Source organism: Lepidochelys kempii, chromosome 9 (genome assembly GCF_965140285.1).
Source record: "Lepidochelys kempii isolate rLepKem1 chromosome 9, rLepKem1.hap1, whole genome shotgun sequence".
NCBI lineage: Eukaryota > Metazoa > Chordata > Testudines > Cheloniidae > Lepidochelys > Lepidochelys kempii.
The window spans coordinates 102,789,297-102,813,541 of NC_136388.1; the positions used below are offsets into that span (position 1 = coordinate 102,789,297).

The 24,245-nt window shown below is 58.8% G+C and overlaps 1 protein-coding gene across 9 annotated transcripts in view; it reads left to right on the forward strand.

The window, feature by feature from the left end:
* The window catches only part of NLGN3 (neuroligin 3), a 122,383-nt gene extending 109,158 nt beyond the window's left edge, over positions 1-13,225 (forward strand). For 7 of the 9 annotated variants that reach the window (XR_012160653.2, XR_012160658.2, XR_012160656.2 and 4 more), the window contains 4 exons: positions 1,645-1,758; positions 8,551-8,700; positions 11,946-12,290; positions 12,750-13,225. The gene's annotated coding sequence lies outside the window, so the exon portion shown is untranslated. The remainder of the gene's footprint in view (positions 1-1,644; positions 1,759-8,550; positions 8,701-11,945; positions 12,291-12,749) is intronic. The other 2 variants (XR_012160655.2, XR_012160654.2) reach the window with 2 other exon arrangements.
* The last annotated feature ends 11,020 nt before the right edge of the window (positions 13,226-24,245 follow it).

Sequence of the window (24,245 nt, forward strand, 5' to 3'; positions counted from 1 at the left end):
AAACCCCTTGGTTCTCCCCTGCAAGATCACAGCAAGATGGCGTCTGGAGTCACATGGGCAAGTCACAGGTCCATGCCTGGCTCAGTTCTTTACAGGCCCACGCCATTTTTACATGTTAGTTTGAACTTTCTCAGGAAGGCTCAGATGTGGATTGGCGTCTCCCAAATTTCATAGACAGCTAAGTATTTCTTGACTGGGCACTTGCTGAGACTGGTCCCTTCTCAAGAAGCTGACCAAATGCTTCACTGAAGCTACTTAGAAACAAAACACACAAAACACACTGGATGAAGTGAGCTGTAACTCAGGAAAGCTCATGCTCAAAGAAATGGGTTAGTCTCTAAGGTGCCACAAGTCCTCCTGTTCTTTCTGCAAATATATAACAGTGGTTGCAGCAATGATCTGTACGGTTACCGGTTACGTCAGTAACGTCACATCCTCCACGAAGGGACCTGCCAGCACCGTGCTGGCTGGGGGCCTGGCACATCTCTGGGGTGGGGGCAGGGCATGTGGCCCAGCAGCCAAGTCCCAGGCACCTCTGGGTGGCATGAGCCGCCAGAGTTCCAGCTCCCTGAGATCTCCCTGCTGCGAGCTGGCCCCACATGGGAGAACAGGACTGGCTGTTCCTATGCCCCAAATGGACCCTGGTGTTTGTGCCCCACCCCTCGCAACGAGCACTGTGAAAAGCAGGATTTGCCAGTGCCCTGCACCCTGCACCAACCAGCTGGGCTGCAGCGTCCTGCATCACGCTCTGTGCGGGGGCGGAGGCAATGGTGGGCATGCTTGCCCATCCCCCACTGGTGCTGCCCCCCCGTCTCACTGCTCCCCCCCATTTATTATCCCAATCACCCTGTCTCTCCCCCACCACTCCTAGGCATCAGTCAGACAAAATCATGTGTGGCTGGGGGGGGGGAATTGTGCCATCATATACAGCATTAGAGTTAATTATGTTATCGCCTGCAACAACTGGGTGAGAGGGGAGTGAAAGATAATGGGGGGGGGCAAATCAAGGTGGGAGAGGGGAATTGCCCTCTAGCCCCATCACAAATCACACCCCTGCGTCCCCCACATGTCTCCCCCCACTCCCATTTGCCTCCTTCCACTGCCCCCCACTTTCTTGCCAAGCAGAAAAGCTGCTGATTTAATTTCTTTTTAATGTAATTTCGAACAGGGTTTCCATAGAAACCACTCATGGGGCCTGACTCGCCTCCAATGATTGCTCAGGCCTGGTGAGCCAGAGCTGGGGTCCTGAGCCAAGCAAGGGGCTGTGTCTCTGCCCTGGGTACACAGGCCCTTGCATGCAGGTCTCATGGGCCTACTGCTCTCCAGGGCTTTTCCTGATTTACCACGGTGCTAATGATGTGGCTGGGAGGGGCTACGGCCATCTCGGGGCATCGCGCAGCGCTGAATTTCATAGGAATGTGCTTATGCAGCCAATGCACCAAGGGAAAAAGACAGGACCCTCACCCCCCACACACACCCCAAGTCCCATCTCGGCGAGGACAGGCATGCCTTGCAGCTGTGGCATGTGGGTCCCTGGCTTCGCCCCCCTGGTCCTTCAGCACCAGGGGGCTAGAGACAGCTTGTTGGGTGTGTGGACAAGAGCAATTAGTCATTAATTGTCATTATTTCTCCTGCTGTCGCTAGCCCCAGCGCTGTGCAAGGCAGTGCCACGGCCTGCCCCAGGCCCGGCCAGGCTGCAATGCACCATGAGACCAGATGCTCTGGGGCTGGAGGGCCTGAGATGTAAGGGACGCATGGGTGAGTAACCACTGGCTAGCGGCGCAGAGCAGCCAGGCTGCACTCAGCGCCCAGCGCGGTGGGACCAGGGGCATCACGACCAAAGGGCGGAGCTAGGAACGCCTCCCTGTAAGCAGCTGTGCCAGGCTACGGCACGCACGGCTCGGCCGGGTGGGAGCCCAGCATCGGTGCCAATAGGAGCCATGGCCGGACCCACACCCCCCGGTGCTGGACTACCTGAGCCAGCCAGGCCCAGACCCCTGTGTGTGCAGGGTGTGTCACGGCATCAGGGTGTTAGCTGAGGGGAATCAGCAGGGACGGGGCAGGGGCTGGCTGCGGGGCCCCAGCGAGGGGGCGCAGGGCGGGTTTGCCATGGTCATGGGGAGCCCTGGGAATGGGGGGGGGCTGGCCCCAGGGAGGGGGTGCAGGCCGGGTTTGCCATGGCTGAGGGGAGCCCCGGGAATGGGAGGGGCTGGGGAGGGCGCAGGGCGGGTTTGCCATGGCTGAGGGGAGCCCCGGGAATGGGAGGGGCTGGGGAGGGCGCAGGGCGGGTTTGCCATGGCTGAGGGGAGCCCCGGGAATGGGAGGGGCTGGGGAGGGCACAGGGCGGGTTTGCCATGGCTGAGGGGAGCCCCGGGAATGGGGGGGGGCTGGGCCTAGGGAGGGACGCAGGGTGGGTTTGCCATGGCTGAGGGGAGCCCCAGGAATGCAGGGGGGGGCTGGCCCCAGGGAGGGGGCGCAGGGCGGGTTTACCATGGTTGAGGGGAGCCCCGGGAATGGAGGGGGGGGCTGGCCCCGGGGGGGGGTTGCAGGGCGGGTTTGCCATGGCTGAGGGGAGCCCCAGGAAAGGGAGGGGGTGGGGGGCACAGGCGGGGTTTGCCATAGTTGAGGGGAGCCCCGGGAATGTGGGGGGAGAGGGGCTGGCCCCAGGGAGGGGCGCAGGGCGGGTTTGCCATGGCTGAGAGGAGCCCCGGGAATGCGGGGGGGGCTGGCCCCAGGGAGGGGCGCAGGGCGGGTTTGCCATGGCTGAGGGGAGCCCCGGGAATGGCGGGGGCTGGCCCCAGGGAGGGGGCACAGGCGGGGTTTGCCATGGCTGAGGGGAGCCCCAGGAATGGGAGGGGGGGCTGGCCCCAGGGAGGGGCGCAGGGCGGGTTTGCCATGGCTGAGGGGAGCCCCGGGAATGTGGGGGGGCTGGCCCCAGGGAGGGGGCGCAGGGTGGTTTTGCCATGGCTGAGGGGAGCCCCGGGAATGGGAGGGACTGGGGGGGCGCAGGAGGGGTTTGCCATGGTTGAGGGGCGCCCCGGGAATGGGGGGGGCTGGCCCCAGGGAGGGGGCACAGGCGAGGTTTGCCATGGCTGAGGGGAGCCCCGGGAATGGGAGGGGGGGCTGGCCCCAGGGAGGGGCGCAGGCTGGGTTTGCCATGGTTGAGGGGCGCCCCGGGAATGGGGGGGGCTGGCCCCAGGGAGGGGGCACAGGCAAGGTTTGCCATGGCTGAGGGGAGCCCCAGGAATGGGAGGGGGGCTGGCCCCAGGGAGGGGCACAGGCTGGGTTTGCCATGGCTGAGGGGAGCCCCGGGAATGTGGGGGGGCTGGCCCCAGGGAGGGGGCGCAGGGCGGGTTTGCCATGGCTGAGGGGAGCCCCAGAGACAGGCTGAGGGCCCCCCCCGGTTCGCCACAGTGGCAATCAGCACAATTGCTCCCTTTCCTTTCGCCTGGGAGGTTGGTGCCTCCCTCAGTCCTGGGGGTGGGATCAGGCCCCCGCAGGGGAGAATGGCTGAGACCTCTGCGATTAAAATAGAGCCTAACACAGACGTAGTCCTGCCCTGGGGCTCAAGGCTGCCTGGCTCAGTGGGTGTGTAAGGAAATGAGAGACATCCCCAGAGAAGGATGCGGCCACGGGTGTGCGAGGCCAGCTGAGCCCATGGACAGGCAGACGCTGGTGCTGCCGGGCAGCCTGGGTTTGAACACTGACCCCTGCGGCACCAGATTTCACTGCTCGCTAGGGAGCCTCCTGTGCCCCGAATCTTGGCACTGGCCCCCGTGGGGGCTGGACGTCCAGCCTGGCAGAGTGTCCTGTGTGAAGACACACGCGAGAGAGCAGCCTTTGTCTACCCCAGGGCTGGCTCAGTGTTCCCCCATTGTGGGCAGGTACACAACAGGCTGGAGGGGCGGGGGGGTCAGGGCAAGGGCACCAGGAAGGCTGGTTTGTTATGCTGGGCTGTGGGGCTTGGGAGGTTGGAGTGGTGGGGGGTTAGGGCTGGGAGGATTGGGGATTGTCACAGCTGCGAGAGACTGAGGGGCGGGGGTCAGGGCTGGGGGCTGTTCTCTTTACCATGCACCACTCAGACTACATTGCCTAACCCTGTACTTATGGCACCAGACTGGGCTAGGTCCACCCAGGTCTGTCTGCTCCCACAGCACAGCCTGAGAGGAGAATTATTGCAGCCAACCTGCCCCTCATTGCTGGGCCCTGGCTGGGGCGAGGGCAGGGGCGGGGGCGGGCCAGGGCCCAGCCCTACGTCAGCCAGCTCAGCGTGCAGCCTCCGGCCGGAGAGGGCCGAGGGAAGGGAAGTAGACGCCTGCGGGCACCAGGCGCAGGAGGGAGCCAGAGGCTGCCTGCGTACCGGGAGCAGCAGGCTGGGGGAGCCTGGACACGGGCCGTGGACGGAAGGCCACGGGCAGGCAGCCCGAGAGCCAGGCTTGGCAGCAACGCGTTGCCTCTCGTTGGCTGGGGGCTCCGTAGCGCTGCCAGTCCTGGCTCCCTCCCGTCCTTGTCAAAGCCTCCAGGCTCCCCCTGCTCCCCCCAGCCCTGGCACCTCCCTTCCTGCAGAGCAGTGGTGAGGGCCCCAGCCCCACTCTGCAGCTCTTGGGTCCCCGCCCTGCCACTGGCCCGCACCCTCCCGCTGCAGTTCCCACTCCCACGCCAGTCCTGCAGCGCCCCCTGCTGTTGGGCTCGGGCGCAGCCACTGGCCCTGGCAGGGTCTCCCCCCTTGCCATGGAAACAGAGATATTTTAGTGACCTCCTCGGGTGGAAATTGACATCAATCTCTTCAGGGGCCCGCTGTTGCCATAGAAACGTGAATGCTCAGACACCGGTCTCTGGCAGCAGGGAGGTCCAGCCAGGGGCAGAGAGTTGTATGGGCCCGGTGTGCCTGGGCTCCAGCAAATGCAGGCCCCCGGGCCTTGGCTCCACCAATGTTCGGGGCCGGGTGTCACCCTCCGCGCGCCTCCCTCAGAGCGGCCCCCGGCCCTGCCTGCCGCCCCCGTGCACCTCCCCCCGGACTAGCCCTGAACAAGGAGCTTTAGCAGACTAAGGAACCAGCGTAAATCCCTAAAGCTGATTCTTTCTCTCGCTCTGCTTCACTGCAGAGCTTCTGCCTAGGCCCGTCCCCCCCTCCTGCCTGCAGATTTAAAGAACCACCACCACCCCCTCCCCTCTGGCAGTAGAAACATCCTTAAACAGGAACGAACCAGTCAGCCATGAACCCTGGCTGCTGCTGAGTCACCGTCTCAGCTCTCCGGCGTGGAGCAGGGTCTGGGCAATCGACTCACTTGGATTATCCCATCCTACAAGTGCAGACATCTGCGTGATAGATTACAGCCGTCTCCTTTAGGATAAGCTCCAGTCCCTGAGGTGTTTTCTTAAACCCCCAGCTCCTGGAGTCATGTGAGACTGCTTTCATTTCAAAAGCAAAAACGATTACCTACTTTTTGTAACTGTTGTTCTTCGAGATGTGTTGCTCATGTCCATTCCGTTCTAGGTGTGCATCCATGTCATAAGAGATTTTTGTCTTAGCGGTATCCATAGGCTTGGCTTGGCTGTGGCGCTCCCTTGAGTGTCGCACTCATGTATCGGTAGATTAGGCACCCTCTCACCGGCAGCTCGGACAGAGGGGCAGGAGGGTGGGTAATGGAATGGACATGAGCAACACGTCTCGAAGAACAAGTCACGAAAAAGGTAGGTTATTTTTCTTCGAGTGCTTGCTCATGTCGATTCCATGAGAGGTGACTCACAAGCAATATCCCTGGAGGAGGGCTCGGAGTTCACGGTCAAAAAGCCAGTGTCGTCTCAAACTTGCTGGGTAAGCACATAATGAGACGCAAACGTGTGGCCAGATGACCAGGGAGTGGCCCTGCAGATCTCCTGGATTGGTACCTGTGCCAGGAAGGCTGCTGACAATGCTTGTGCCCTAGTCGAGTGAGCCATCATGATCACCAGCGGAGGCACCTTCGCCAGCTCATAACAGTAGCAGATGCAGGCCGTGATCCAGGCCAAAATCCTCCCAACAGACCCTGGACGACCTTTCATTCTGCCTGCCACTGCAACGAACAACTGGGTTGATTTACGGAACAGCTTTGCTCTATCAATGTAGAAGGCCAGCACCCTCCTGACGCCCAGTGTGTGTAGCCTCTGCTTCTCATCTGATGCACGAGGCTTTGGAAAGAAGACCGGTAAGTAAATGTCCTGGCCAGTATGAAACTGAGAAACGACCTTGGGCAGAAAAGCTGGGTGCGGTCGCAGCTGGACCTTATCCTCGTAGAAGACCGTATAGGGTGGCTCCAAAGTGAGCACCCTGATCTTGGACACCCTGCGGGCCAACATTATCACCACCAGGAACAAGACCTTCCAGGAGAGAGCCAGAAGCCAGAGGCTCAAATGGAGACCCCATGAGTCTCAACAGCACGAGATTCAGGTCCCAGGGAGAGATGGGATCCCAGACATGAGGTAGACATGCTCCAGACCTTTCAAAAACCATGCCGTCATGTTGTGAGCAAAGATTGACCTGCCTTGGAACAGAGGATGGAAAGCTGAGATAGCAGCCAGGTGGACCTTGATCGATGACATGGACAAACTTTGGAGTTTGAGGGGCATCAGATAATCCAGGATTTCCTGCAATGGGGCCTGCTCGGCCCGAATATGCTGTTCCAAGGCCCAGCATGTGAACCTTTTCCATTTGGCCAGGTAAGTCGCTGTGGTGGAGGGTTTTCTGCTACCCAGCAAGACCTGCTGGACACGGGCCAAGCATGCCCGTTCATCCGTGTTTAGCCATATGGTAATCAAGCTCTCAACTGCAGCACTGCCAGCTTCAGGTGCAAAAGGCTGACGTGGTTCTGGGACAGCAGATCCGGCCAGAGGGGCCGCTGCAGCGGGGCGGCTACCAAAAGACTCAGCAACATGCCGAACCAGTGCTGGCGAGGCCATGCGGGGGCTGTTAGGATAATTCTCGTCCTGTCTTGCCTGATCTTCCAAAGGACTGTGTGTGTCAGAGGCACTTGCGGGAAGGTGTACATCAGCACCCCCAAACACGGAATGAGAAAGGCGTCTGATAGGGAGCCCCTGCCCATCCCCCGGATCAAACCGAACACGTGGCATTTTCTGTTCTGCCTGGATGCGAACAGGTCCACCTATCGAGTCCTCCACCTCAGGAAGATCAGGCTGACCGTATCCAGATGGAGTGACCACTTGTGGTGAGATGAGAAGGTTCTGATGAGGTGTAATGAGGCTGGTTCTGGTGGGACCCAACTGAGGGTGCCAATTCAGGACAAATTGCTTCAAGCAGGGCAGTTACAGCCCCAGGCTGGGGTTCCTTTGCACACCAAGGCAAACCAAACCAGCCAGACAGAGAGGACTTTGGTTTTACCCCACTGGCTAACCACAAGTCACACAAGCAATTCCCTTAGACGCTCCAGTTTCCCAGTAGCCCCACCAGTGCCACTCATTATGGGGACAAATGGTTATGAAAACCAATACCCCAGGAAAAGAAAAAAGGTTCTCTCGAGCCCAAAGGACCAAGCCCCAGACCCAGGTCAATATACAAATCAGATCTTACCCACCAATCACGCTGTTGCCCATCCTTTAGTCTCTAAAATCTAAAGGTTTATTCATAAAAGGAAGGAAATATAGATGAGAGCTAGAATTGGTTAAATGGAATCAATGACATCCAGTAATGGCCAAGTTCTTGGTAGCCAAGTCCCTCCAGAGGTCGGAAGCAGGATTGAAGACCAGATGGAGGAGATGCCGCAGCTTTTTAATAGTCTCTTGCCATGTGGTCTCTGCTTTCTGTGTCCCAAGGCCAAGCTGCCCATCCCATGGCCTGGAAACACCTCAGAGTTCTGTTCATAGGCAGGTCCCTGCACACCTGGCTGAGTCCCCAGGCGTGTCTGCCTTCTCTCAGTGGGTCAGTTCTGTCGCTGATGGTCCTTAATGGGCCATCCAGCAGGCTAGGCAGAGCTGACACCAGCTTGTCTGGGGTGTCACCCAGAAGCAGAGTTTGAGCAACAGACAGTGTAGAGCCAATATTCATAACTTTAACTACAAAATGATACACACACACAGACAGCATCATCCTAACCAGTCAACCACAACCTTGTGTGAGACACCTCATTTGACCCCCTTTGTAAAAGATTTTGTGCCACTACAGGACCTTGGTTGCAACCATGTTCTATATGGTCCCAGTTCAAGTCCATAACGTCACATGAGGTTATCCACCAAGATGTTCCTGGTTCCAGGCAGGTACGTGGCTACCAGATGAATGGCCTGCCCATAGGTGTACACCCAGGGAATTTTATTTTATTTTATTTTATTTTAAATGTCAACATCTATTGAATACTCAGTCATAAGGGACATTATTTTTATTCATCAAACAAACTAAAGAAACTAAAACTTAACTAAACTTAATTTTTTTTAAATCAACAACTAAACCTTACTTAAAAAATACAAACTTAAAAAATGAGACACAAAATACCAAATTTTTGCTATAGTGATAACCAGGCGTATACAAAGATACATTCAATTTTCTTTATCTTTAACCAGATAATGAGCTAACCCAAATTGACCAGAACAGATTAAGGTTTCTTCATCTTCCTGTCCTAGAGAATGAGACGTCAGTCACCAGGTGTTATGGACTTAAATTCCTCAATCACATCATTGAAGCCAATTCTTGTTCAATGTACAAAATCAAGAGTGAGTCAAAGCACTGTTGGGACATTGTACTTGTTTGTTTGTTTTTTACATGTACTAGTTTCAAAAAGGCTCTTTCACATGAACAGCTTGTAACAGGTAAGACTGCAAAGCATTGAATAGATTTGTAAAAGAACTGGAACATGGAAGACTGATCCGATTCCTAGCCCTGTCCCATTCTTCAGGGGGACACAGGGTACAGGGCAGCCTGGGGGCTTAGCGGGGGGCCTGACACTAGCAAGCAACCCGGCCCCAGCACACCCCGCCCCACCCCACCTCTTTCTCCCCCCCAACCGCTACCTCTCCACCCCTTCCCCTAAACCCCCGCCCCTGAGCAACACTGGGAGCCGGTGGGGTGGAGCAGAGCGGGCTGGGGCCAGGTCTCTTGCTGCTGCCAGCACCAGGCCCCCCACTAACTCCCCAGGCTGCCCTGGACCCCTTGTCCCCCGAAGAATGGGACAGGGCTAGACACCACCATGTTGCGTGACAGACACTTGACAAAGTTATCGGACTTAGTGATGGACGTAGGAGGGTATTATGTCATTCAACCTGTAAAATAGCACACAATTTTCCACACTGAAAAAAACCCCAGTAACCTAGTTAATTATTATTATTAGTAGTATTAAAATAATAATAAAATCAACTCATACTGAAAAATGTGTGTATACTGTATATGAGATTATTATATGAGAAATGAAAATGAGCTTTCTTTGGGATTTTACAAGGCACTGATATCATTTAAACACATTTGGTACCCTGAGTAATAACACTTCTTGCAAATCACATAAACAGGGATCTCATGGTCCCCTTCCTTCACCCCATTGCAAAGGCGCAGGGGTTATTGCTGGCTGCCCTAGGGCTGCAGAAAACCCTATGGGCAAAACATATGGAAAGAAGAGGATCAATTTATACAGAGGGCTGAAGGGGGACTCCCATAGTGCATTAATTAACACTTAATAAATACATCAAAATTAAATACATTACAGAGATAAGAACCTGTAATGACAGCTTTACTTCATGAGAAGCTCCTGAGAGAGAAGACCCAGAGGGAGGAATGGCAGGGGGAATCCCAGGGAGACCAAAGGGGCTGGTAGAGGCAACAGACAGAGAACAAGGGTGGAGGCAGAGTGGCTGCAGGGTTGGCCCAGTCTTCTGCATCTCCCCTGAGGGTGGAGACACCAATCTCTATCACTGTAAGAGGGAACAATAGAATGGAGTGCCCAGAAGAATGAACGACTTGAGGACAATTTCCTGAGGGACCCATACCCTTGCAGAGCTTTTCTAGCTCTGACATTTACATTTCTACATGGTTTGGCCCACAGAAATAAAAATCTGAACATCTTCCATGTGTTTTTGGACCAATGGAAAAAAACAGTTACAATTCAAGTGACTTTTAAAATTCCCTATGAAACTGAGTTAACAAAATAAATGAGCTTATGAACAATCAGAAAATATACTGCTCAAGTGAAAAACTATAACTGGACTTCTTTGCAAAGAAATTGTAAGTTTTCTTACAGGAAAAGCCACAAACTGTCTGGAAAGGAAGAGTCGATTGAATTACTTGCCTCAGTGAAATTAAATGCCCAGAGCATTGCTGGGCCTGTGATGACGGTGACCGGGGTTTGCTCACCTGTGGCTCCCCCTCCCCATGCTGTGGGGGCACCGTCTGCAAGGAGGCCCCTGCCTCAGGTGCAGCTCCCATCGGCCTTGGTGGCCAACGGCCTGGGAGCCTCCTGGCCAGTGGAGCTGGGGGCGGGAGAGGGAAGGCAAAGGGGGAGATCGTAGGGAGCTCAGGAGCAGGGGGCAGAGGAGCTGTCTTTGGAGGCACAAAGGGAGGGGCTCTCTGGAGAGGGGTGATGGGGGCACAGCGGCTGGTGGGGATCTTCCAGGGGGGCAAAGGGTTGTGTGGGTCTCTGGGGGGGAGGGGAGAGTGATGGACAGAGCCAGCTGCAGCCTGGGTCTGGTCTGTGGGGGAAGGAAGTGTTGCTATACCCCCCCCCCAGGAAGCCCCCTCTGTACTGTGTATTTTATGCCAGCCCCGGGGTGCCCATCACTGCTCCTTTCTCCTGCCCCCGGCTCCATCTGTTGGTCTGCCCCCACAGTGCCCCCCCGATCTGTGTCTGACAGTGACGGACTCCTGCTGCTCTCTCTGCCTGCAGCTCCCTCCCCCTCCCTGCTGGGGAGGCGCAGTCAGGCAGCTCTGGCACCCCCCACTCCCCCCAGGTTCCCGGCCCATGGGCTGGGAACCGGGTCAGCTCTGGGAGGGGCGACGGAGGCAGCATGCGGAGCTGCCCTGCCTCTGCCGAGACTCTCCGCAGCACAGGGACGCCGGGGAGGGGGGAGCTGCCCGCGAGGGGAGAGCGCCCCACATTGCCGACCCGTGGACCATGGGCACCACAGCCCATCTCGCCGCTCCCCGTCCCCCAACTGCCCCGCCCCTTATCCAGCGCCCCGGCCCCCCTAACCATGAGGCTCCTAGCAGCGTTTGGCTCAGCACGGAGCCCCGCCCCCCCAGAGCTCTGCCCTGCATTAGGGTGTGCCTGGGCACACCCGGCACACCCCGTGCGCACGCCTATGGCCGGCCGCACACAGAAGTCCCAAAGGCAGAGAGCTTCTTGACAAACGCCCAAAGACCTGGCACCACCCCTTCTGTTAATGTAATAAATCATGGCGGTACTGTCAGTCAGGACCTGCACCACCTTGCCCTTCAGGTGGGACAAGAAAGCCTGGCAGGCCAGGCGAACCGCTCTGAGCTCCCTGACATTGATGTGGAGGGCCAGACTGTCCCGCAACCAGCAGCCCCAGGTGCCTAGCTCGCACAGGTGGGCTCCCCAGCCCAGATCCGAAGCGTAGGAGACCAGAGTCAGGGATGAGGATGGGGTCACAAAGGGAACTCCCTCCAACACTGACCCAGGGTCCAACCACCAATCCAGGGATGACCCAATGTGATCCAGCAGCCGGACTACTCAGTCCAGGTCATTCCTGTTGGGGATGTAGGCTGGCGCCAGCCGTGCTTGCAGGAGCTGGAGATGGAGCCGGGCATGATTGATCATGTATGTACATGCGGCCACGAAGCCCAACAACCGCAGGCAGGTGTGAGCCGCGGTGAGCGGGCGGCTCTTTACATGGGAGATCAGCTCCGACACGGCCGGAAGGAAGGCTCTGGCTCGTGTGGAGTCGAGCACCGCCCCAATGAGCTCTATTCCCTGGACCGGCGTTAAGGTGGGTTTTTTCTCGTTTATTAACAGGCCCAGGTTGTGGCGGGTGTAACTCACCAGACCGAGGCTCCTCTGCACCTGCTCCCGAGACCTGCCCTTGGTGAGCCAGTCGCCGAGATACGGGAAGACCCGGATCCCTCAATGTCTCAGGTTCACATTTTGTGAATGCCCCCGGGGCCGATGAGAGGCCAAAAGGGAGTGCTGTCAACTGGAAATGGTGTCCGCCCACTATGAAACGTCTGTGACCTTGGTTCTTCAAGTCGAAGGCAGTGTACCAGTCTCCCGGATCCAGGGAAGGGATGATGGAGACCTGGGAGACCATGTGAAACTTCAACTTTGTGAGAGATTCGCTGCGGCCACGCAGGTCCAGAACAGGTCTGAGGCCCCCTTTTGCCTTTGGGATTAGGAAGTAGTGGGAATAGAACCCTGTTTCCTTCATGTCCCTTGGGACCCCCTCCACTGCCCCCACACACAGACAATTCTCAGCCTCTTGGTCACGGAGCTGCTCATGAGAAGAGTCCCTGAAGAGGGATGGGGGAGGGAAGGGTGGGAGAGAGGGCAGCTGAAAATTGCAGGGTATAGCCCCGAGATACTATGTCCAGCAACCAGCGGTCCGAGGTGACCTGCGACCAGGCCGAACGATAGGGACGAAATGGTCGAGGAAAGAACAAGGTGGATCCGGGGAATTGACTGGGGCGTCGCTCTCGAGCGCACCTTCAAAACGAAGCATGCCGGGGGCCAGAAGCTTATTCACCAGGCTGGGCTGTGCAGGTGAGCGGGAGGAGGAAAGGTGGCGGCAACTAAAGGTCGTGTCTCTGTCCCTTCTCCTTGCAGACCCCTGATGAGGCTGCCACGGCCTTGGCTGGAACTGCTTCCGTGCAGACTGCGGCGTATGCATGCCCAGCAAGCGAAGGGTGGCCTTAATGTCCTTTAACCCATACAGCCTCGCATCAGTCTGCTCCAAAAATAGACCGTTCCCATCGAATCGTTCCCATCGAAACTAGACCATTCCCTGGATCAAGGTCTGCATCTCGTGGGACAGGCTGGCGGTCTGAAGCCAGGAGCTGCGTCTCATGACCACCGCCGACGCAAACGCCCTAGCCACCAAGTCGCACAGCATCTGGAGAGAGCACCTAGCCGCCGCAGTGCCCTCCTCCACCAGGGTGCCAAATTCCTGGGCCAAACCCTGCGGGAGGGACTCCTTGAACTTACGGAGGTTCATAAGTTAAAATTAGTTAAAATTGTACCTGCCCAAGAGGGCCTGATGGTTCGCCACCCGGAATTGCAGGCTGGCTGCTGAATAAATTTTTCTCCCAAAAAGGTCGTCTTTTGGCCTCTTTATTTTGGGGAGTTGAGCTGGTGTGCCCTGCTTGTCCTTTTCATTGGCCGCAGAGACAACCAGAGAGCCCGGAGGTGGGTGGGTATAAAGGTATTCGAACCCTTTGACCAGGACAAAGGACTTCTTTTCAGCCCTTCTGGAGGTAGGAAATATAGTGCCAATCTATAAAAAGGGAAATAAGGACAACCCAGGGAATTACAGACCAGTCAGCTTAACTTCTGTACCCAAAAAGATAATGGAGCAAATAAAGCAATCAATTTGCAAACACCTAGAAGATAATAAGGTGATAAGTAACAGTCAGCATGAGTTTGTCAAGAACAAACCCTGTCAAACCAACCTGATAGCTTTCCTTGACAGGGTAAAAGTCTTGTGGATGCGGGGGAAGCGGTAGACATGGTATATCTTGATTTTAGTAAAGCCTTTGATATGGTCTCACATAAGCCTCTCATAAACAAACTAGGGAAATGCAACCTAGATGGAGCTACTATAAGGTGGGTGCAAAACTGGTTGGAAAACTGTTCCCAGAGAGTAGTTATCAGTGGTTCACAGTCATGCTGGAAAGGCATAACGAGTGGGGTCCCACAGGGATCAGTTCTGGGTCCAGCTCTGTTCAATATCTTCATCAATGGTTTCGATAGTGGCATAGCGAGTACACTTATAAAGTTTGCGGACGATACCATGCTGGGAGGCGTTGCAAGTGCTTTGGAGGATAGGATTAAAATTCAAAATGATCTGGACAAACTGGAGAAATGGTCTGAAGTAAATAGGATGAAATTCAATAAGGACAAATGCAAAGTACTCGACTTAGGAAGGAACAATCAGTTGCACACCTACAAAATGGGAAATGACTGCCTAGGAAGGAGTACTGCAGAAAGGGATCTGGGGGTCATAGTGGATCACAAGCTAAATATGAGTCAATAGTGTAACACTGTTGCAAAAAAAGTGAACATCATTCTGGGATGTATTAGCAGGACTGTTGTAAGCAAGACATGAGAAGTAATTCTTCCGCTCCACTCCGCGCTGCTTAGGCCTCAACTGGAGTATTGTGTCCAGTTCTGGGTGTCACATTTCAGGAAGGATGTGGACAAATTGGAGATAGTCCAGAGAAGAGCAACAAAAATTATTAAAGGTCCAGAAAACATGACCTATGAGGAATGATTGAAAAAAACTGGGTTTGTTTAGTCTGGAGAAAACTGAGAGGGGACATGATAACAGTTTTCAAATACATAAAAGGTTGTTATAAGGAGGAGGGAGGCGAATTGTTCTTCTTAACCTCTGAGGCTAGGACAAGAAGCAATGGGCTTAAATTGCAGCAAGGGCGGTTTAGGTTGGACATTAGGAAAAACTTCCTGTCAGGGTGGTTAAGCAGTGGAATAAATTGTCTAGGGAGGTTGTGGAATCTCCATCATTGCAGATTTTTAAGAGTAGGTTAGACAAACTCCTGTCAGGGATGGTCTAGATAATCCTTGGTCCTGCCATGAGTGCAGGGGACTGGACTCGACCTCTTGAGGTCCCTTCCAGTCCTAAGATTCTATGTTCAGAGAGAGGTGAATAAGGGGGGTGAGATGGCGGGATCTGGAGTGATGAACAGTTTGGAGAAGGGCACTCAGGCATCACCACTCACCCTCACTTACAACATGAGACAAAGGGCCAGTGCAGGGACACTCCAGGGCAGCACTCTGAACATGGAGACAAGGAAATGCTTTTTCAAACCCAACAATTGATCTGTGGAACTCACTGCCACAATGTGTTGCTAAGGCCATGCGCTTAGCAAGGCTCAGAAGTGGATTGGACAGGGACGTGGGTGATGACAGCCAGAGTTCCATTAGCCAGGCTCAAAGCCAGGATGACTCTGGCTGCTGCCCATTGTACTAAATCCCAATTGCTATTCCGTGTGAGCACCAGACCCAGTGCAATGGGGCCCTGATCCCACCCAGGGCCCGGGACACTACTGCGAACACCACCATGCAGGCAGGGCCATATTAACCTAGCACTAGGCCCTAGGCAGGCAGGGCCCTACCTTCCACACCAGAGAATGGGAACAAACCTGGTGTGTCCCCAGTAACACATGGGCTGACTACAGCTGCACCAAATACCGAACTGCATGGATAACCCTCTCCTAGCCAGGTCAGACAGAGACTGGCTCCCGCTGTACACGGCCCTATTAACCCCTTCGTGTCTGCCCCCCGCCCCCGGCTCCCTGCCATCCCTCTCCCAGCTGGCTCCCCCATGTAGCACTCGCTGCTGATCTGTCCAGTGCCTGATGAGGAGAGCGAAGCTCCGGCTGGTCTGGTTCAGGGACGTGAAGCTGGTCGCAGGGTGGTTGCTGGACAGAGCAGACGGGACATGAGCAGCTGGACGTGGGGCAAGGCCATACAGGCTCCTGGGGGAGCCCTGGTGCAGGAACTTCCCTCATGGCAGTGGCCATCCCACATCAAGATGGAGGGGCAGCTGGGCCAGACTTGGGAGGTGCTGCAGCCTGATGCGTGGGCTCCCAGCATCGCTGAGGGTCCCCCCCACCCCCATTTTGGTCCCTAGGCATGTGCCTGGCATGCTTAGAAGTTAACCCAGCTTCCACACAGGGCACAAGCCAGTTCTACCGGTGGGCACGACAGCGCCTCATGGGCGAGCTGTTCCGGAACGGCCCACTAGGGGGCACTGTCCTCAGCAGCTGCTGCTCCAAGCCCCTGAAGCTGCTGGAGCAGTGGGCCAGCTAGGCTGACCCCACTTCCCCTGCCTGCCCCACTCCCTGCCCCCCACCTGCACCCCCTGCCCCCACTCCCTGCCCCCCACCTGCGCCCCCTGCCCCCATTCTCTGCCCCACACCTGCGCCCCCTGCCCCCATTCTCTGCCCCACTCCCTGCCCCCCACCTGCGCCCCCTGCCCCCATTCTCTGCCCCACACCTGCGCCCCCTGCCCCCATTCTCTGCCCCACTCCCTGCCCCCCACCTGCGCCCCCTGCCCGGACTCCCTGCCCCCCACCTGCACCCCCTGCCCCCATTCTCTGCCCCACACCACGCCCCCAGCCCCCCTGCCCGGACTCCCTGTCCCACACCTGTGCCCCCTGCCCCGCTCCCTCACCCCCTGTCCCACACCCCAACTCCCTGCCCCCCACCTGCGCCCCCTGCCCCCATTCTCTGCCCCACACCACGCCCCCAGCCCCCCTGCCCGGACTCCCTGTCCCACACCTGTGCCCCCTGCCCCGCTCCCTCACCCCCTGTCCCACACCCCAACTCCCTGCCCCCCACCCTGGGCCCCCTGCCCCTCTATCCCGGGCCCCTCTGTCCCCACCCACTCAAGCCCCAGCAGGCGCACAAAGAGCTCCCTCCTCTCCACTGGGGTGTGACGCCCCCGAGGGATCCGTGCCAGGGCACTGGCCGCTCAGACCTGTCCTGCTGTTATCCTGAGGGGACACGCGCAGGGTGCCCAGGCCAGGCCATGCTGCAGGGAGGGCAGCTGCTGCATTAGCTCCATTCCCATCACTTGTTATAATTCCCTGTGGCTGGAGGGGGCCTTTGCAGGAGGGGGTCAGCTCGGGGTGGAGGCCCCTCGTGCCCAGCACAGATCCCCAGAGCACCGAGCCCTCCCCACGCCTCTTAGTTCTGCTTGAGCAGCAGTAGATGGGGCTGTGGGCGGGGCCGTAACACGCCCTCCCCGGGCTGGAGGGGGCAGGCAGGAAGGGCCAGCCCTCACTCTCACGGGGCCAAGGGGCAGCGGCACTGTCGGGAGCGGTGACTCAGCTGGCTGCCAGCGGATGCATTAACCTCCAGCTGCAGACAGAGCCTGGAACCTATCCGGGCAGGCAGGAGGCTTCCCTCTCTGGGTCCCTGTGGGGGGATGCTGGCAGGGTGCCCTCCATATGGGCTGGTGCTGCGGTCACCGCTGGGCACGTGCTGAGATGGGGGCTCCTGGGCCATCTCGCCCGTGCTGCTTGGGGTGCCGGCTGGGTTGGAAGGAGCCCTAGCTTCCCTGGGGGAGTGACTCAGCACAGAGCATGTTCCTCGAGGCACCTGTGCACATGGGAAAGCGCCAGGTCGTCCCCTGGGGCTGTGCAAAGGGCACAGATGAGGGCAGGATGAGGGCACGAGATGAGATGCCCAGATGAGGGCACGAGCTCTCCCCCTTCTGATCCCAACAGCCCAGATGCAGAGGGAGCAGGCGCTCCCACTGCCAGGCTCAGCCTTCAGCAGTAAGACCCTGCCAGGCCCCCCACCCTGCAGCACTCGCTGGGCTCAGCCCACAGCCCGCCACCAGCTCCCGGGGAGGCAGCCTCGGCCTACGGCTGTCAGCCACGCCAGCACAGAGAAGACCCTGCCCAGGCCCTTGGTGCTGCCCTGACCCAGCCCCACCCCAGCCAGCCCGGAAGGAGCCCGGGGTCCCGTATAACCTGCCGACAGGCCCCTGGTGCAGACACTGTGCAGAAAGAAGTGATGGGGGAGCCAGGCCACCTGTGCCAACCGTACCAGACCCACACGCAAGTCAGAGAGAGCACCGGCGAGCACCTGGTGACCCCAGAGTGCCTGGCCCCCCAACAAGGCCCAGCCCCCCCTCGGCCTCCACCTACAGCCTCCCTCACGGCAAGGTGATGCTGCTCCCGCAGGGCACAGGAGTGTGTGTTTGCATGTGCATTGACCTGCCCTGGCCAGCGCGTTGGGCTCCCCACCTTACAGCACCTGACCCCAGGCCACCCCTCCAGCTGGCCCAGTCTGCTTCCTGCAATCCACGCCCTTCTGCCTAGCCTGCAGTCAGGGCCATCCCACAACCCATCCCCCCTGGGGTCATGCCCTTCCACACGCTGCCCCACCCCCCGAGCAGCCCCTGCCCTGCTCTCTGTGCTGCACCACAGTGGGCACCATCCCTGACTGCCTCGATCCATTGGCACAATGGACTTGCCACCCAAGCAAGATGCTGGTGCAGGGGGCAGTGGCTGCGCCCAACCCTGGGCCATGCCGAGGTACCCCGGAGCCTCAACACTTCAGAATGCCCGACTTACCTGCCCGCAGCAACCAGTCCCTTCTGCCAGGCAGCCCGGGTGGAGAGCTGGCTGACTTGGAGCCATGCTGGGATGGGGCTAACACCATCCGCACAGGGCAGCCCGGAACAAACATTAAAATTCAGGCGGGAGACAAGAGCCACCAGTTCTGGAGGATCCCTGCTGTGGGCAGCCTCTGCCCAGCTCCCTCAGCAGCCCTTCCTGGGGCTGGACCGCAGGGCAGAGGCTAGCACTAGCCAGCCTGCAGCATGCAGGTGGGATGTGGTAGCAGGCACAGAGGGCGAGACCATGTGCTCGGCCAGGAAAGGCTCGCTGGAGTCTGCTCCCCGTGGCACAGAGGAAGCAGGCACCCGGCAGCAGCAAGGAAACCTGAGTCTCGTGCATCAGCCCCAGGCCTTGGGGAGCCAGTGCCAGGTGTGGGGCACCAGAGGCTCTCGAGTGCTCGCCCTGCGAAGGAGGCAGGGCAGGTGTGCCAGTTGCACCTGGGCAAACCTCTCCTCTGGACCGAAGAACAAGAACTTGGCTGCACCGAGCACAGCAGCTACGGCCAGGACTGGATGGAGCCCCCTGCAGAGCCCCACTCCCAGAGGAACGGCTCAGCACCTGCGCTGCACCACCTCCCCACGTAGAGCCCCCCGTGCTCTGGTGCTCTGGGACTCACCTGGTGCTCGAGAGGCCGGCTGCCTCCTCACGCCTAGCGAGGTGGGCAGCCCCTGCCTGCCCGCTGCCCTTCTGTTCCCCCAGCTCCACTCGGGCTCATCCAGCTCCTGTGTCCTGAGGCTGCCAGACTTGGGGGTGGCTCTGGATCTACAAGTTGGGTCTTGCGGGCTCTGGTGGCCAGTGACTCCCAGCACCGCAGATGGGCAAAGTAGCCGAGTCCCCAGCCTGACCCCTCCACACTCAGGAACGCCAGGAGCACCTGCAAGGCTCCAACCCCTAATGGAGAGGTGGGCAGGGAAGTGCTCCCAGCAACACCCCAGCCCCTGCCCATGGGGCTGAGCACTGCTGGGCCTAGCAGGGGCAGGGAGACCAGCCACTCCGCATAGCACCCAACAGAAAAACAACCAGCTAGCTAGCTGCCTTGCCTGGCCTCTACCCCTGGAGCCACACACCAGGGCAGGCCCCCAGGCTTAGCTCCCATACCCCTTTAAACTCTGCAGCCCTGCCCCTCTTCCCCCAGGACCTGTCAAGCGCAGGCCAGGCTGCTCATTACCTGCTGCCCGGCTATTTCTCTGCCCTGGTGGCCAGCTGAGCCCAGGTTCCCCGGGAACCCTTTTGCAGGGAGTGCGGCCTGCCTCAGCCCCTCTCCCGCTATGGCCTCTCTGCAGCTCCAGCAGCTCTGCTGCCAAAGTCTCGCTGCCCGCCTGGTGTGGCGCTTCTGCCTGCAGGGGTGGAGTGGGCTGCACTGGGCCTGGCCGGGCACCGCCAGGGCTGGGGCAAGGTGGCTGGCAGAGCCTCAGAGACCAAGCTCCATGCTGCCAGGGGGACAGTGGTTGCCATCACTGCCAGCAGCTGCCTGGGCACGGCAGGGGAGAGCCGGTGACTTCCCAGCTGCACCGAGCCCCCCTACCGAGCTCGCTCTCACCAGCTCCCCTGCGTTCCTCCTTCCACCAGGGATCCTGAGCCGTGCCCTGCTGTGGCTAGCAGGACCCGCCCAGGACAGCAGGCGAGCCTCCCGTGAATGGGACGGCAGGCTGCGCTGGGCCGCTCTGCACTGTGGCATGTAGCATGAGCCCTGGGTGGTGTTTTGGGGAGACTGGGCGGGGGCTGGTGGTGTGCTGGGGGCACTGGGGGGGCAGTTTCTGCTGGGGGAGGTGCTGTGTCGGGGGGGCTGGGTGGTGTGCTGGAGGGACTAGGCAGTGTGCTGGGGCTGGGGGCAGTATTTGGGTGGTCTGGGTAGTGGGATGGGGGAGGCACTGGGGCTGGGGGAGCTGGGTGGTAGGGGGTGCGGGGGGGGCCTTAGCAAAGGGGAGCAGAGCTGGAATAGTGGGTGGATGGCAGAGCTGGGTGGGGCAGAGGGAGGGCTCTGGTTCCCTTGCAGGTGGGGGACCCGTGGCTTGGGGGTAGCGGGGCAGGGCACATCCCTTTCACATCTCCTCTCGCCCCTCAGGTGTGGGTGAAGTACTTCCACACTGCTCACTTTTGGGCCTTGTTCTGCCACACGCTGGAGGCTGCTCAGCTGCTGCAGAGACCTGCAGGCCACAGGTGGGGCCACGTGCCTTCCCTTGCACTCCCCGGCCCTTTGGGGAGACAGCGGCTCCTCCCCGCCCCACACCCCACCCTGTTATTCCCTCCCCATCCTCTGAGGATGAGGCCCCTCCGCAGCTCTGCTCAGGGGCCAAGCAGGTGCCCCCATTTCCCACCCCACTCAGTCCCACGTCCTACAGTGCTTTGTGCTCAGGCCACCCTGTTTCAGCTTGGGCCTGTGTGAGCAGCGGCCAGGCCTGGCTGCAGGGGCCCTGGCCCCGGCGGGGGCTGGCACTGGGCTTTAGGAGCTGTGCTGTGGGAGGGCCTGGCCAACCACTCTCCTCTTGCTTTGCTCATGTCCTTGACTCCCTACTACCTCTTGTGCTGCAGCCTGTCCAGCACCCAGTGCCTGTGGGGCGTCCAGCATCTCCTGTCCCCTGCCCTGCCACAGGCTCATGCCCCTTCTCCCCCAGGTGTGACTCGCAGCACCCACTGGCGCAGTCCCTGGCTGTGGCTCACTACACTGCTGCCTATGTGCCCCTCTCTCTGGTCCTGCTGGTGAACCCGCTGCTTCTCTCCAGGGCCCTCTGTGCAGGTGAGCCAGCCCCACGCCCTGCCCCAGGGCCCCCCCGGGAACACTGGCCCCGGAGCAGAAAATGGGTTGGGCTCAGGCTGAGCAGGGGGCTAACGGCATCTCTCCTGTAGCCGCAGCCCTGCTGAGGAGGCAGATGGGCAGGTACACAGCCAGTGAGCGGCTCCCGGAGCAGCAGCTTAGCGGGAGATCCACCAGCATCACTGTCACCTTCACTGCCTGGTAATGCGCCCACCCCCTCACTGACAGCCCCCTTCCTCCAGGCCATCCTGAACCCTGTGTCAGGGCTCCTGCTGTCCCTGGCGTTGGTGGGCAGCCAGCGGGCAGGGCAGCCAGCGGGCAGAGCTCTCAGCAGGGACGGGCAGAGCAGCAGCGAGGACTCTCCTGAGCCTGTCGTGGGCCTTGTGGCTGCGTCTGGCCAGTTGCGGGCCCCGAACCTACTCCACCTCCTGGTCTCTAGGGCATCCCTGGTGAGTAGGGGCAGAGCAGCCCTGCCCCCGAGGGCCATGGCCGGGGCAGCAGCTGGCACTAATGGCTCTGCCTGAAGGCCCCTGGTCAGGGCTAGGGAGCCGTGCGACTTGCCCTGCCCTCTGGGGGCACCCCCAGCTGGGGCACAGGCAGACTGCTAGGGCGCCGGGAGCAGCTCGCGGTGCAGGGGCCAGGTGCATCTGAAATGCTGAGTCTCTACCCCTGTAAGGACTCTGGCCAGCAGCCTGCCTCTCACATGCAGAGGCCTGGGGCTGCAGGGTGGGGGGCCTCTCTCCTCTCCCCCCCCCCCCGCCAATTTCTGGTGCCATCTGCATCTTATACCTCCTCTGCAAAAGGAGCTGGCCTGGTGGAGACCCGGGGGGGGCGGAGGGGGAAGAGGGCAGGGAGAGCTGAGCTTCCCTGGGAGGCAGTGGGGCTCAGCCCTGTGCCAGGGGACAAGGGGCTGCTGCCCCCCAGCCTAGGGTGGCAGCTGGTTACAGGATGCTGTGGGGCTGGCAGGCCCAGCATGTCTCCCTCCCTTGGCAGGACCTGCCCCCACCCTCACTGACTCCCCCTCCCCCGCAGAGTTAATCTCAGTGTGGCAGAGACATCTGCTCTGCATCCAGAGGACTGGAGGGAGCGGCAGGGCGAAGCTGAGGGCACCTGCCCCAGGGGATGACTCGCCAGATGGACGGACTGACGGCTGCTGCAGTGTGAATAAAGGCTGCTGTGCTCAAGCCCACTGGCCGCACCTCCCCCAGCGTGGGCCAGGCTGGCCCCGGTGGCTGAGTGCCTGGGGCGGGAAGGGGTCACAGCATCTGCGTGGGCTGCAGACGGAGTTGCCTGCTTCCCCAGGCTGGCGGGGGAGCAGACTCTGGCTGTGGGCTTGAGCCAGCCAGGGCCTGGCAGGAAGAGCCCCTTGCCCTCTGAGCGTGCAGCCCAAATTGTGCCCCCACCCCCCACTCATACTAGGGCCTTCCCAAGGCCGGGGGGCGTGGAGGGTGGGGGGGAAGCTGTGCCTGTGTTACGGAGTCCCCGGGCGATGCTCTGGAACTGCTCCCCATGAAGCCAGTCAGGACTCTGGGGCAGTCGCCTTCCTATGAGCAGCCTGTCTGCAGGACACACAGCTCACACGGCTTCCACCTTCCTGGGTCTGACCTCGGAGCATTCAGCATCCTCTGCCCCTCCGTGCACTTCCACCCAGGCGGGGTCCTGGGGAAGCCAGAGGGTCCTGCCCCCCAACACCGCAGTCAGACGGGACTCTCAGCCAGCCAGTAAAACAGAGGTTTATTAGACAACAGGAACATGGTCTAACACAGAGCCTGTAGGTGCAGAGAACAGGACCCCTCAGCCGGGTCCATTTTGGGGGGCAGTGCGCCAGACAACCACGACTGCCCTTCACTCCATGTCCCAGCCAGCCCCAAAACTGAAACTCCCTCCAGCCCCCGCTCCTCTGGGCTTTGTCCCTTTCCCAGGTCAGGAGGTCACCTGACTCCTTTGTTCTCCAACCCTTTAGCTCTCACCTTGCAGGGGGGAAGGGCCAGGCCATCAGTGGCCAGGAAACAGGGTGTTGGCCATTCTCTGTGTCCAGACCCCTGCACACACCTGCCCTCTAGGGCTCTGCAACTATCATACACCCTTATCCCACCCCCTAGATACTTAAGAACTGCATGGGAGAAACTGAGGCACCCCCACACTATTCAGAGGAACCATTAAGAACAGTCCCACTTCGTCACATCTCTCCCCCCTTCGAGATCGAACTGAGCAGGGTCACTTTAGCCGGCGACCTGGGGAAGTTCGAAGCCACCAACGTTCCCATGGATGCTTCAGCATCTCTCCCATTCCTTGGTAGGAGTTACACCAGGCCCTTCCAGTTTCACGTCCTCCCTTAGGTCAGAGGTGGTTGATAGCACTTGCAGGGTGCATGTGGGAAGGTTTATGCAGCCCGTTCCCTTTTGGGCACCCCAAAACCCCAGGGGGGTCAAACTGGGATTGGGTCTTCTCCCCAACAAGCTGGCCAAACACATCCACTTGGTTATAGGACTGTTTAACTTTCTTAACAGCTTTCACTTCATCTGAGACCTTCTCAAAGCTATCCACACTGGCTCTTTCAACAGGAAAGTCAGTAGATCCATTCACAACAGAAAATTTCTGGCCATTAGGAACTGAAACTTTCTTGATTAAATTACTTTCACACCCTTCAGTGGCAGTAAACTGCTTGCAAAGACTCCATGAGGATTCCTTTCCCTAGGGCTTTTCTATGCAACAATTCACCCCTCACAGAATTCTGCCCTTACCCTCTTTACCTAGGGCTTGCTCTAGAGGAACACTTTCCTGAGCAACAACAGGCTGTTTCTGGGTCTCCCTTACATCCAGAATCACCTCTGGTCCATCCGGCAGATTCCTACACAATCCCCTTTCAGGCAAACTTACAGACTTCCTAGATAAAAGGTTAGAAGCATTCTCCTTCCCTTTGCCACACACAAGTTCAGGAATCTTTTCCTTCTTGCTACCGGTTGCCACACCCTCAGTAGGTAACACAATCAAATCACCTTCATGCTCTCCTTGTGCCCTGGCTAGGATCTCACCCTGATTAGACAGAGTTGCTCCACCCTTTCCCAACAACACACTAGCAACCGGCAAAATACAAGCACCAGAATTGTCTGGTCTCTGGGATTTTACATAGACACTAACTGGATGCGACCTAGTTACAGGGCCATTCTCCCGAGCAGACACAAACTTCGGACCCTT